This window comes from Danio rerio, chromosome 20 (assembly GCF_049306965.1).
Source record: "Danio rerio strain Tuebingen ecotype United States chromosome 20, GRCz12tu, whole genome shotgun sequence".
Classification (NCBI taxonomy): Eukaryota; Metazoa; Chordata; class Actinopteri; order Cypriniformes; family Danionidae; genus Danio; species Danio rerio.
The window spans coordinates 2,289,722-2,301,387 of NC_133195.1; positions in this window are offsets into that span (position 1 = coordinate 2,289,722).

An 11,666-nucleotide genomic window follows, 5' to 3' on the forward strand; every position below is an offset into this window, starting at 1 on the left:
AACACACTCACACACGCACGAATGTCACCGCAGCCGTTCAGAACACTGAGATGGAGAGTGTGTGTGGTAACCATGGCGACACTGATGCAGGCCGGCGTGATGCTGGAGAAGGAAAACAGGTTCACACAGAGGAAACATGATATTAACACACACACACACACACACACACACACACACCCTGGTCTTCTGTAGCGCTCTTTAATCGCATCCTGTGCAGACTGTTCTGATATGAAGGATGAATTGGTTCTAGTTAATTTGCATTACCTTTGTAATATATACAGTTGAAGTCAGAATTATTAGACCCCCTGAATTATTAGATCGCCTGTTTATTTTTTCCCCCATTTTCTGTTTAATGGAGAGCAGATTTCTCAGCACATATCTAATCATAATAGTTTTAGTAACTCATCTCTGATAATTCTGAGTTTAACTGTAAAAAAATAAATAAATAAATAAATATATATATATATATATATATATATATATATATATATATATATATATATATATATATATATATATATATATAAATATATATATATATATATATATATATATATATATATATATAAATATATATATATATATATGTACACTCACAATTGTTTAGGTTCATTCTTATGCTTATGTAATGACTCTACTGTAATAAACTCCCATTAGAAAGCAGCTCATTAGAAAACTTAATAAAGTGCTTGTGTTGACGGATGATTCCCCGCATCTGATGAGTAACCCATCCATGGTCACAATTACCCAGAAATCTTTAGAGCATTATATTCAATAAAGAGTTGTCAACACACTTTTTGCACACACTTATATAATAATTGGAGGATTTACATTTATTAGCAGTGCTGTCAAATTATTAATAGCTATTAAACCCATTGAAAATAAAACATGTTTGTGTGTACTGTGTATATAAATATATGCATGACTATATTGTATTCAGTTTTTGTTTAATTGTGATTAATTGTTTGACAGCACTGATACATAATTAGTTATGTTTTTTGTTTTTAATGTAACGTTACATTGTATATGGTGTATTTGATAAATTTGATCGATCCAACATATATTTGACATAACTGACATTAGCTATGCTTTTTAAATTGTTATTTTATATATTTATTTATTATTATTAGTTGAATTTTTTAAAAATATTTAGATATATTATATATATTTATTTAACCCATGGCCATCATGCAATTATCTGGATTATATATTTTAATCGATTGACAACACTAATATATATATATATATATATATATATATATATATATATATATATATATATATATATATATATATATATATATATATATATATACATACACACACACACACACACACACACACACACACACATATATACATATATACACAGCTAAAGTCAGAACTATTAGCCCCCCTTTGAGTTATTTTCTTCTTTTTTAAAATATTTTCCAAAAGATGTTTAACAGAGCAAGGAAATGTTCACAGTATGTCTGATAATATTTTTTGTCTTCAGGAGAAAGTCTTATTTGTTTTATTTCAGCCAGAATAAAAGCAGTTTAAAATTTTTAAACACTATTTTAAGGACAAAATTATTAGCTTTAAGCTATATTTTTTCGATAGTCTGCAGAACAAACCATCATTATACAATAACTTGCCTAATTACCCTAACCTTACCCTAATTAACCTAGTGAAGCCTTTAAATGTCACTTTAAGCTGTATAGAAGTGTCTTGAAGAATATCTAGTCTAATATTATTTACTGTCATCATGGCAAATATAAAATAAATCAGTTATTAGAGATGAGTTATTAAAACTATTATGATTAGAAATGTGTTGAGAAAATCTGCTCTCTGTTAAACAGAAATTGGGAAAAAAATAAACAAGTGGTCTAAAAATTTAGGGAGGGGGGGGGCTAATAATTCTGACTTCAACTGTATATATGAAACACTAATATGTATATATTTAATATCTTATAAATGCATTATTTTATATGTTCTATTTATTTCCTATTTATTTATGTATTATTTGTGTGTAATTGTAATTTCATTATGTTTATGGGGGAACTGCTGTGGATAATATTACTTTCTATTTTTCTGTAAAACTATGCTCCTATTTTTGTAATATAATAATCCCATTAAAATTAAAAAACATAATAATTTTGTGTGTGTCTCTCGAGCATTGCGATTTTAGACAGCACCATATTATTTCCCCTCTTCAGACTCTTAATGTTCATCATTACATGAATAATAAAATCTGAGTGGAAAACACCCAAATTCAGCATCAATGCCAGGTGGGATTCTTCATTTCCCCCCACCATGTGCAGAAAAGCGCTCATTAACAGAAGAAGGTGGTTATTTTTAGCTTGTCTTTGACTGTAGTGATCACACCTACGCCGTCTGCGCTGTGAGATTTAGACTCACATCTCCATCCACCTCTTCTGTAATGATGGCTGAATTAATACTGTACGCTGCTGTAGAGAGCAGTGATGATGTTGAGATGGGATTTACAAGCCCAAGGGCTCTGCACACAATGTTGTGACAATAAACCGTATCATTGGGATTTAACACTTTTAAATAACAAAGAAACTGCGTGTTTTAGCGGTTAACTCATTCTCATGACTCCACCACACCCCCAGCCCCTCCCACACATATAAAAAACATTATAGTAACTTATAGTGAGTATACTTTTGGGTTTTAAACAGTAAAGTACTTGAATGAATCTGCTGTGGCAATTCTATAGTTGCTATGGTAACTCAACAAATATAGTAATTAATCTGCTGTGGCATTTCGTTAGTTACTATGGTAACAACCACTATAGTATTAATCTGCTGTGGCGATTCCGTAGTTGCTATGGTAACACAACAACTATAGTAATTAATCTGCTGTGGCGATTCTTTAGTTTCTATGTTAACAACCATTATAGTATTAATCTGCTGTGGCGATTCTATAGTTACTATGGTAACAACAACTATAGTAATTTATCTGTTGAGACGATTCTATAGTTGCTATGGTAACACAACAACTATAGTAATTAATCTGTTGAGACGATTCTATAGTTGCTATGGTAACACAACAACTATAGTAATTAATCTGCTGTTGCGATTATATAGTTGCTATGGTAACACAACAACTATAGTAATTAATCTGTTGTGGTGATTCTATTGTTACTATGGTAACACAAGAACTATAGTAATAAATCTGTTTTGGCAATTCAGTAGTTGCTATGGTAACACAACAACTATAGTAATTAATCTGCTGTGGTGTTTCTATAGTTACCATGGTAACACAACAGCTAAAAATATTAACCTGTTGTGGTGATACAATGGTTATTATGGTACCACAACAACTACAGTAATAAATCTGGTCTGGCAATTATATTGTTGCTATGGTAGCACAACTATAGTAATTAATCTGCTTTGGTGATTCAATAGTTGCTATGGTAACAACTGCTAGAGTAGTTATTTCATTGTGGCGATTCTATAGTTGCAATTATAACACAACAACTACAGTAATTATTCTGCTGCGGCGATTCTATAGTTGCTATGGTAACACAATATCTATAGTAGTAAATCTGCTGTGTCGATTCGAGTTACTATGGTAACACAACTACTGTAGTATTAAATCTGTTTTGGTGATTCTATAGTTGCTATGGTAACACAATATCTATAGTAGTAAATCTGCTGTGTCGATTTGAGTTACTATGGTAACACAACTACTGTAGTATTAAATCTGTTTTGGCGATTGTATAGTAGCTATGGTAACAACTATAGTAATTAATCTGTTTTGGTGATTCAATAGTTGCTACGGTAACACAACAGCTAGAGTAATTCTGCTGCGGGAATTTCTATAGTTGCTATGGTAACACAACAACTATAGTAATTAATCTGCTGTTGCGATTCTGTAGTTGCTATGGTAACACAACAACTATAGTATTAAATCTGCTGTGCCGATTCTGTAGTTGCTATGGTAACAACCATAATTAATCTGCTGTAGCGATTCTATAGTTGCATTGAAAACAAAAGATAATAGATAATAAATAAAATAAAAGCTTTTTTCTTTTCTGGGCTAATCTTAAACAACATATTTAGCTTCAATAAAGTAAAAACTATATTTTGAGAAAATAAGTAAATTTAGCTGTAACAAATTACATGAATTTTACCCACAGTAAATATTTTTGGGTGACGTGGTGGCGCAGGTCACTGGTTCAAGCCTCGGCTGGGTCCGTTGACGTTTCTGTGTGGAGTTTGCATGTTCTCCCCGTGTTGGCGTGGGTTTCCTCCGCGTGCTCCGGTTTCCCCCACAGTCCAAAGACATGCCGTACAGCTGAATTGGGTAGGCTAAATTGTCCATAGTGTATGAGTGTGTGTGAATGTGTGTGTGGATGTTTCCCAGAGATGGGTTGCAGCTGGAAGGGCATCTGCTGTGTAAAGCATATGCTGCATAAGTTGGCGGTTCATTCCGCTGTGGCGACCCCGGATCAGATTCAAGGGACTAAGCTGAAAACAAAATGAATGAATGATAAATGTTTTGGATTTACACTAAAATGTAGAAGTTTGAACTAAAGCTAAATCATAATTATATTTTTAGCTGCAGCGAATTACAGTAGTGTTTCAGTGTAGGAGATGTTGAGCAGAATGTCTGTTTTCCATGCAACGAAAGACGATAAACTATGAAAGCAAAAGTATCCTGTTGTGTAAGGGACAGATTAAAGTCTTTCTGTTCTCTTTCCTCCTCCACCGTTGCTCTCAGATATTATTCGCACATCAGAGTGTGCATATTCAGTCCTGGCACATCATGTTTAGATGTGAGAAGGGTGGGAAAATGATCACCATCACCAGCCAAATGCGTGTCATTTTTCACAGGGGCGGGTAATTTAGCATCATTTACCAGTCTGATGTGGCAGACGACTTGAGCTGGACTGGCCTTTAACAATGTGCATTTTACAGTTTACTTTACACTGCTGGCTTATAAGGGGTCTATTATAACCTTTTTTTACTAGATGTAAAATAAGGCCCAATCCCAATCTACCCCTTAGCCCTTCCCCTCAACCCAACCCCTTGTTTGCGCGTTCACATCAAGGGGTAGGGCTGTCCCAATTCTCTTTAGCTCGAAGGCGTAGGGCTAAGGGGAAGATTTTTCAGGACCACACTCGAAACCAAGGGGTGAGAAAACTATTTTTTGTCATTATTACAATTTTTTTACGACAAACAAACACATGTTTTAATATATTCATAACCACATTCGTGTTTTACCGGCATGCTTTTTTTAAAAAAAAAGGCTAAAATAAAAACCGCTAAATTTCGCAATCTATAATCCCTAATAATAACTCCTGTACAGCAGTCCTACAACATTCTGACACTCAGTGACACTCAAATACCCTGTCAGAAAAGTCTAGTGGATGGGAAAGAGCTTTTTACCAACCTAGGCTCATTCTGAAAGCGTAGTCCCGTGGACGTTTCTGGAGACGTTTCTGTTTGTTTTCGTGAATCCATGAGAGGCTGCTGTGTGCGCTTTTTTGCATCTCGAACGTCTCTCGCGAGCACTGTTTGCGCCTGTGCTGTTCTCGCGTAAAACCATCGGAGGCCGCTGTCGATTGACCGTCTGTCCGACTGAATGAATGATTGACTGGGTGGCCGATCAATCGGCCGACCCACCTTACTCCTCCTTCCCTAAACACAACCAGTTTTATCAATTGACCCGCACGCCCGCTTGCTTCCCTAAACCCAAGCAATGATTTACAAAAGCCGTCCTGAAAAAGAAAAGCCGTCGTCTGATTTTTACCATGTTTTCATTATTCTGTTTTTTTCTGTTTTTGTATGTTCTGAACTTTTGTGCTAATCAGGAAACGTTATTGATGATAACAGTCACTTACTGCATTCACCATACGGCAAAGCAGCTCCAACTCGCACTAAACACTCGGCTTATGCTAGTTTTGTTGAATAAAATCAGCAAACAATGCAAAAGAAATATGACAACGAGATGCTGCGATGCCAGAAACTTGTATTATTGTCGGCTAGTGAAAGAATCGTTCATAACGGAGATTCATTCACAAACGAATCGCTCCCTCCGTCAGTAAGAGAAGTGAAAGCAGGAGAGGAGCTGTGTTTCAGGACATGATTAGATTAAATTGAACAGGGAGGGTGGATAGTACATTTCTGTACACACAAACACAAGCTTTTTGTCAGGAATGCCCGTGCGGTCACTGATCCATCAATGTAGAAAAGTGATGTAAAATTATAATTTTCGTAATTAGAAAAAAAAAATTACATACTAACATCCAGGAAAACTCCCGATCACAGATATATGTGTATATGTGTATATCTCTGGCTTTGCATGGCCACAGTCCTCCACTGTACCTTGGTCCCGCATTCATTTCAAAGGAGCGCTACCCTGTAGCAAGATGGCGGCGCTATTGACGCATTCCATCCAATAGACAACAATAGGCCAGGCGACATCTAGTGTATATATCTATGGTGTTCAGGTCCTAATTAATTGGTTCAGGTGTGTTTGATATGGGTTGCAACTGAAATCTGCAGGAAGGTGGCTCTCTAGGAACAGGGTTGGCCACCCCTGGCGTATGGAAAGCATCGTCAATGCACCGTGATACACCGAGATATCGCATTGAACCGAATCGATGACATGATAATCTTAACCAAACAGAACCCTGAGACCAGTGTAGGTTCACACACCTTTTAACCTGATGTTGCTGAATGGACAAAACTGTGGGGTGACATTATGAGCAAATACATATGAATGTGGATGTATGTACTTATAGGTGAATGTATTCACTGACAGTGTGTAGTGTATTGACTATATATACAGTGCATCCGGAAAGTATTTATAGCGCTTCACTTTTTCCACATATGTATAATATCCTCGAACCCGGGGCTCCCTCCCTTTAGAAGGGTGAGAGAAGAGTTTGAGCTCAGGTAGGTCTCGAGAACTCCCCTGCTTGTCGCCGTGTGAGAAATGTAAATTAAGGTTGTCTTGGGTGATAATTTGGTTTAATGGATTGGCTATGGTGTATGTTTTTGGACGGTGGGAGGAAACCTAGGAACACAGGGGAAACCCATACGAACACGGGGAGAACATAGAAACTCCGCACAGAAACGCCAACCGGCCCGATAGGAGGTTGGACCAGGATAGGAGGTTGGACTAGCGGTGTTCTTACTGTGAGGCAACAGTGCTAGCCACTTGGCCACCGTGTCGCCCTATCGGAAAAAAAGAAAGGGTGGGAAGTAGGTGGGGAAACTTCAAGACGAAGATAACTGGAGTGAAAACTCATTTATAATGCTTCCGTAATCATCTAATAGGGCAGATTACGGAGCAAATGAGGTGCCAGCCGTGTTGATCATAAGCACGTGATCCTCTTGAAATTAGTTTATAAATAAACCACACTAATTATTGTGAAAAGCCCTTTGCGTTGTGTGTGTGAGTGTGTGTACGGATGTAATGTACTCACCTGGAACATCTGTTGTGATGACAACACTGAAAAGCACACGAATACAGCAGGAATATGTCACACACACACACACACACACACACACACACACACACACACACGCTCCCAGCTGCCTACGCTGCGCTCGGATAAAATATTCATCAGACACACACAGCCTATGGGATCCTGCTCATGACTCCAGATCTGAGCACAATCCAGCCGCATGTTCATGAATACCAAGCTAACACTAATCTCAAACCTGCTCATTTTCCCCCAGTCTTGTTTAATGATAGTGCTGAAAACCCATCCCAGATGTGCACGCATATAGACGAACTGCCATATCTGCTGCAGCCGGTGGGTTTATTAGCCACCTCTGCCTCTCAAGCAGCCTAACAATCCTTCATTTCCTAAGAGCTCATTGAATCCCAGGCAAATAAACAAGAGCTTCAGAGAGTGCGGAGGTGTGTGTTTAGGGTTATTCGGTGATAAGCATAGAGCTGGAGGATTGAGAGACACTTATACACAGCAGAGTGACAACCATACACACATATTGGTATCGGTGGTTTACAGGGACTCTCCATAGGCGTAATGTATTTCATACTGTAAAAAATGCTTAACCCCGCGCCTACCCCTACACACAAACCTCCAGTGGCATAGCGCAAAATGCGGAGGCCCCCCTGCAGGGATCACTGACGGGGCCCCCTGATGATGGGGGGATGGGGGTTCACAAATTGAGGAGCAGGGAAGGGAGGCAGGGTGGAGCGACAACGCGGGGAAGCCTTCACAAACTAGAAGCGATCACAAACCGAAAGCGACGAGAGCGTCAAAGTAGCCAGAAGTCATTAATTTCAATGAGAACCGGCGGCGAGAAACAGCGCGGCGCATCTTCTCCGGTTGGGCGTCAAGGAGAGTTGAAATCAAGTCAACTTTATGGTATGAGCTATGACGCGGTTTGGCGGCAAGCAATCAGAATGAAGTAGTCCACCACAGAGAACACAGACCTGTGAACTTTGGTTTCGACCACAGTTGTTCCCAAGAGTTTGATTATTGCGGTTGCCGGATTTTCAATTATTGAAAATCACGACGACGCGGGGCCCCCTAATCACGCTGGGCCCTCCCGCTGTGAGTGCCCTGCGGGCCCGTCCGCTACGCCACTGCAAACCTCAAGAAACATGTGGACAAATATGAATGCCAAAAGACCCTGTTAAGTATGAACTTGAAGTATTTTGACTTACGAGGACACAAGACATGTCCTCATAAACCACCTTGAAAAAGCACAACTAGGTCATACTCATGTCATCAACACCATAGCCTCATTGTGAATACATACCCTTGTGTACATTTCTGGAGAGCATGAATTATGTAGGCAGAACAACGTATGGCTGCATTTCAACTTTGAAACGAACGCTACGGTGTGGTATGATGCAGCTGACGGCTACTGTTTCTTTTTGTGCTTACCTCCGTGTGGACTGGCTTTTCCGCTGTCACCCGTTTGCCTGGTGGTTTGCTGCATACGTCGGCAGACTTGAGATGAATAGAGGAGTTGACCATGACGACTGGCTTCGAGTCGGGTGAAGAGTGGTTCCAAAAAGCAGGTAAGACTAAAAAGAAGCCAAAAAATTAAATAAATAAGTAAATAACAAGAAGGGAATGTGGTTAAACCTGAAAACATGGTAAAGATCAGGTGAGGGCTTTCCTTTTTCTGGATTGCTTTTGAAAACACTGCGATTGGGTTTAGGGAAGGGGGTGATCGGGTCAACTGGTGCTTTAAAAACACTGTCAGTTAGGTTTAGGAAAGCGGTTGGGTGGGGGGCATCAGTCAGTCGGTCAGTCAGTCAGTTGACATCGGCCTCTGGTAGGCCACTCTGGTAAACTTTATTGCTATTTTCAGACCAATGCAACAGTAATTTTGCGCCAAGTTGTTTAAATAGCCAATCCATTTGCACAACTTCGTGGACTCATGGGTGTGCTGGTCTGAAAAGCAGGGGTGTTAAGGTGCATTTTTGGCGCAGTACTATTTATTTGGCAGTGCCACTGACCAAATAAAATCTGGTCTAAAGTCCAGTGAAGAGCACGTTAGTTATGCGCCTATGAGGGTCAAATGCTTAATACACACAGGATGTGCAGCAATACACAAATAGCTTTGCATATGAAAACAATTAAAGGATTAAAATGTCACAAATATAAATATAAAAGCCACTGCCTCAATGCCTTCTTCACCTCTGGGGCTTTTTTCAGTTTCTTCATGAGTTTGCATTAGGATGATGTTATAATTATTATCAGTATTATTTATCATATGCATATTTATATTGGTTTGAATAAATGCAAGTTTAGATTTGTCCACCTGTCATCATTATACAAATTTAAATGTCACTTTAAGCTGTATAGAAGTGTCTTGAAGAATATCTAGTCAAATATTATTTACTGTCATCATGACAAAGATAAAATTAATCAGTTACTAGAGATGAGTTATCAAAACTATTATGATTAGAAATGTGATGAAACAAGCTTCCCACCGTTAAACAGAAATTGGGGAAGAAAATAAAGAGGGGCGCTGATAATTCTGACTTCAATTTTATGTACATATATATATATATATATATATATATATAATGTCAATATAAAGTTTTATAAACTCAATTTGATATTTTATTTCTTAAAACAAGACAACATGTTTTGCTTGTCTTGAAAATACTTATACATTTAGGAATGTTAAGATATTTGGACTAGAAACAAAACAAAACATCATTCTCTGCAGTGTAAGTTTAATTGAGCATTCCTCCATCTGTTGACAGCAGTTTAAGGGTTAATGTACAAAAAATGCTTTATCTAAAAGACTACAGATGTCGGCATCTCTCTGGTTTCCTGTGTTTATGCTTTGCATAGCTCAGAGTTCAGGCATTTTCTCCTTCACACACACACATGAATACATAAACTCTCTCTCTTCACTCTTTCTGACTCTCACTTTCTATAAGAGGATTTTGTCTTGTGGACTTTCATTCAAATTCTTTCATTATTAGCTGTTTGTTCAGTGCTTGTCATGATACAGTTTGTTCCAAAGCAGCTTCACATGTTTTTAATGTAATAATAGTAAGGTAATAGTACTAATGTTATATTAGTAAATGCATGTTTTAATGTAATAATCGCGAACTAACAATGATCTGATCAAGCTTATGTCATCAGCCGATACTTCTTACCATCATTTTTTTATTTATAACTGTATATTTTTTATTTAAAACTAGTAAACCTCAAATACAAAAGTACTTTACAACTCTACTTGTACTGTAATCTCTCTACTATTGACTTTACTGTCAATCAGTACTGATTGATTACTATTTAAGTTGTTATTTATTTAAATCAAGCATACTTTCATTAATCTGCAGTGTCGATTCTATGGTAACACAACTACTACAGTAATTAATATGCTGTATCCATTCTATAGTTGCTATGGTAACACAACAAATTTAGTAATTCATCTGTTTTGGTGATTCGTTTGTTGCTATGGGAACACAACAACTATAGTGTTTAATCTGTTTTAGTGATTCTATAATTGCTATGGTAACACAACAACTATAGTAATTAATCTGTTTTGGTGATTCTATAGTTTCTATGGTAACAATAACTATTGTAATTATTCTTTTTGGTTATTTTTCTGTTGCTATGGTAACTCAACAATTATAGTAATTAATCTGTTTTGGTGATTCTACAGTTGCTATGGTAACACAACAACTTTAGTAATTAACATGTTTTGTTGATTCTATAGTTGCTATGGTAACAACAACTATAGTAATTAACCTGTTGTGCCGATTCTATAGTTGCTATGGTAACAACAACTATAGTAATTAGTCTGTTGTGCCGATTCTATAGTTGCTATGGTAACACAACAACTATAGTAATTAACCTGTTGTGCCGATTCTATAGTTGCTATGGTAACAACAACTATAGTAATTAGTCTGTTGTGCCGATTCTATAGTTGCTATGGTAACACAACAACTATAGTAATTAATCTGTTGTGCCGATTCTGTAGTTGCTATGGTAACACAACAGCTATAGTAATCTGTTTTGGCAATTCTGTATTTGCTATGGTCACACAATTGGTGATTTTACGTTTTTTTGTATATGTACATCAAACTTTATTGTTTAAATTATTTTTGACTACGTATACAGCTATATTCCTATTTAGATAGTATTTTTATTGAAATATATGATTGAAAATTAGGTTCATGCTACATGCTGTTTTTACTTG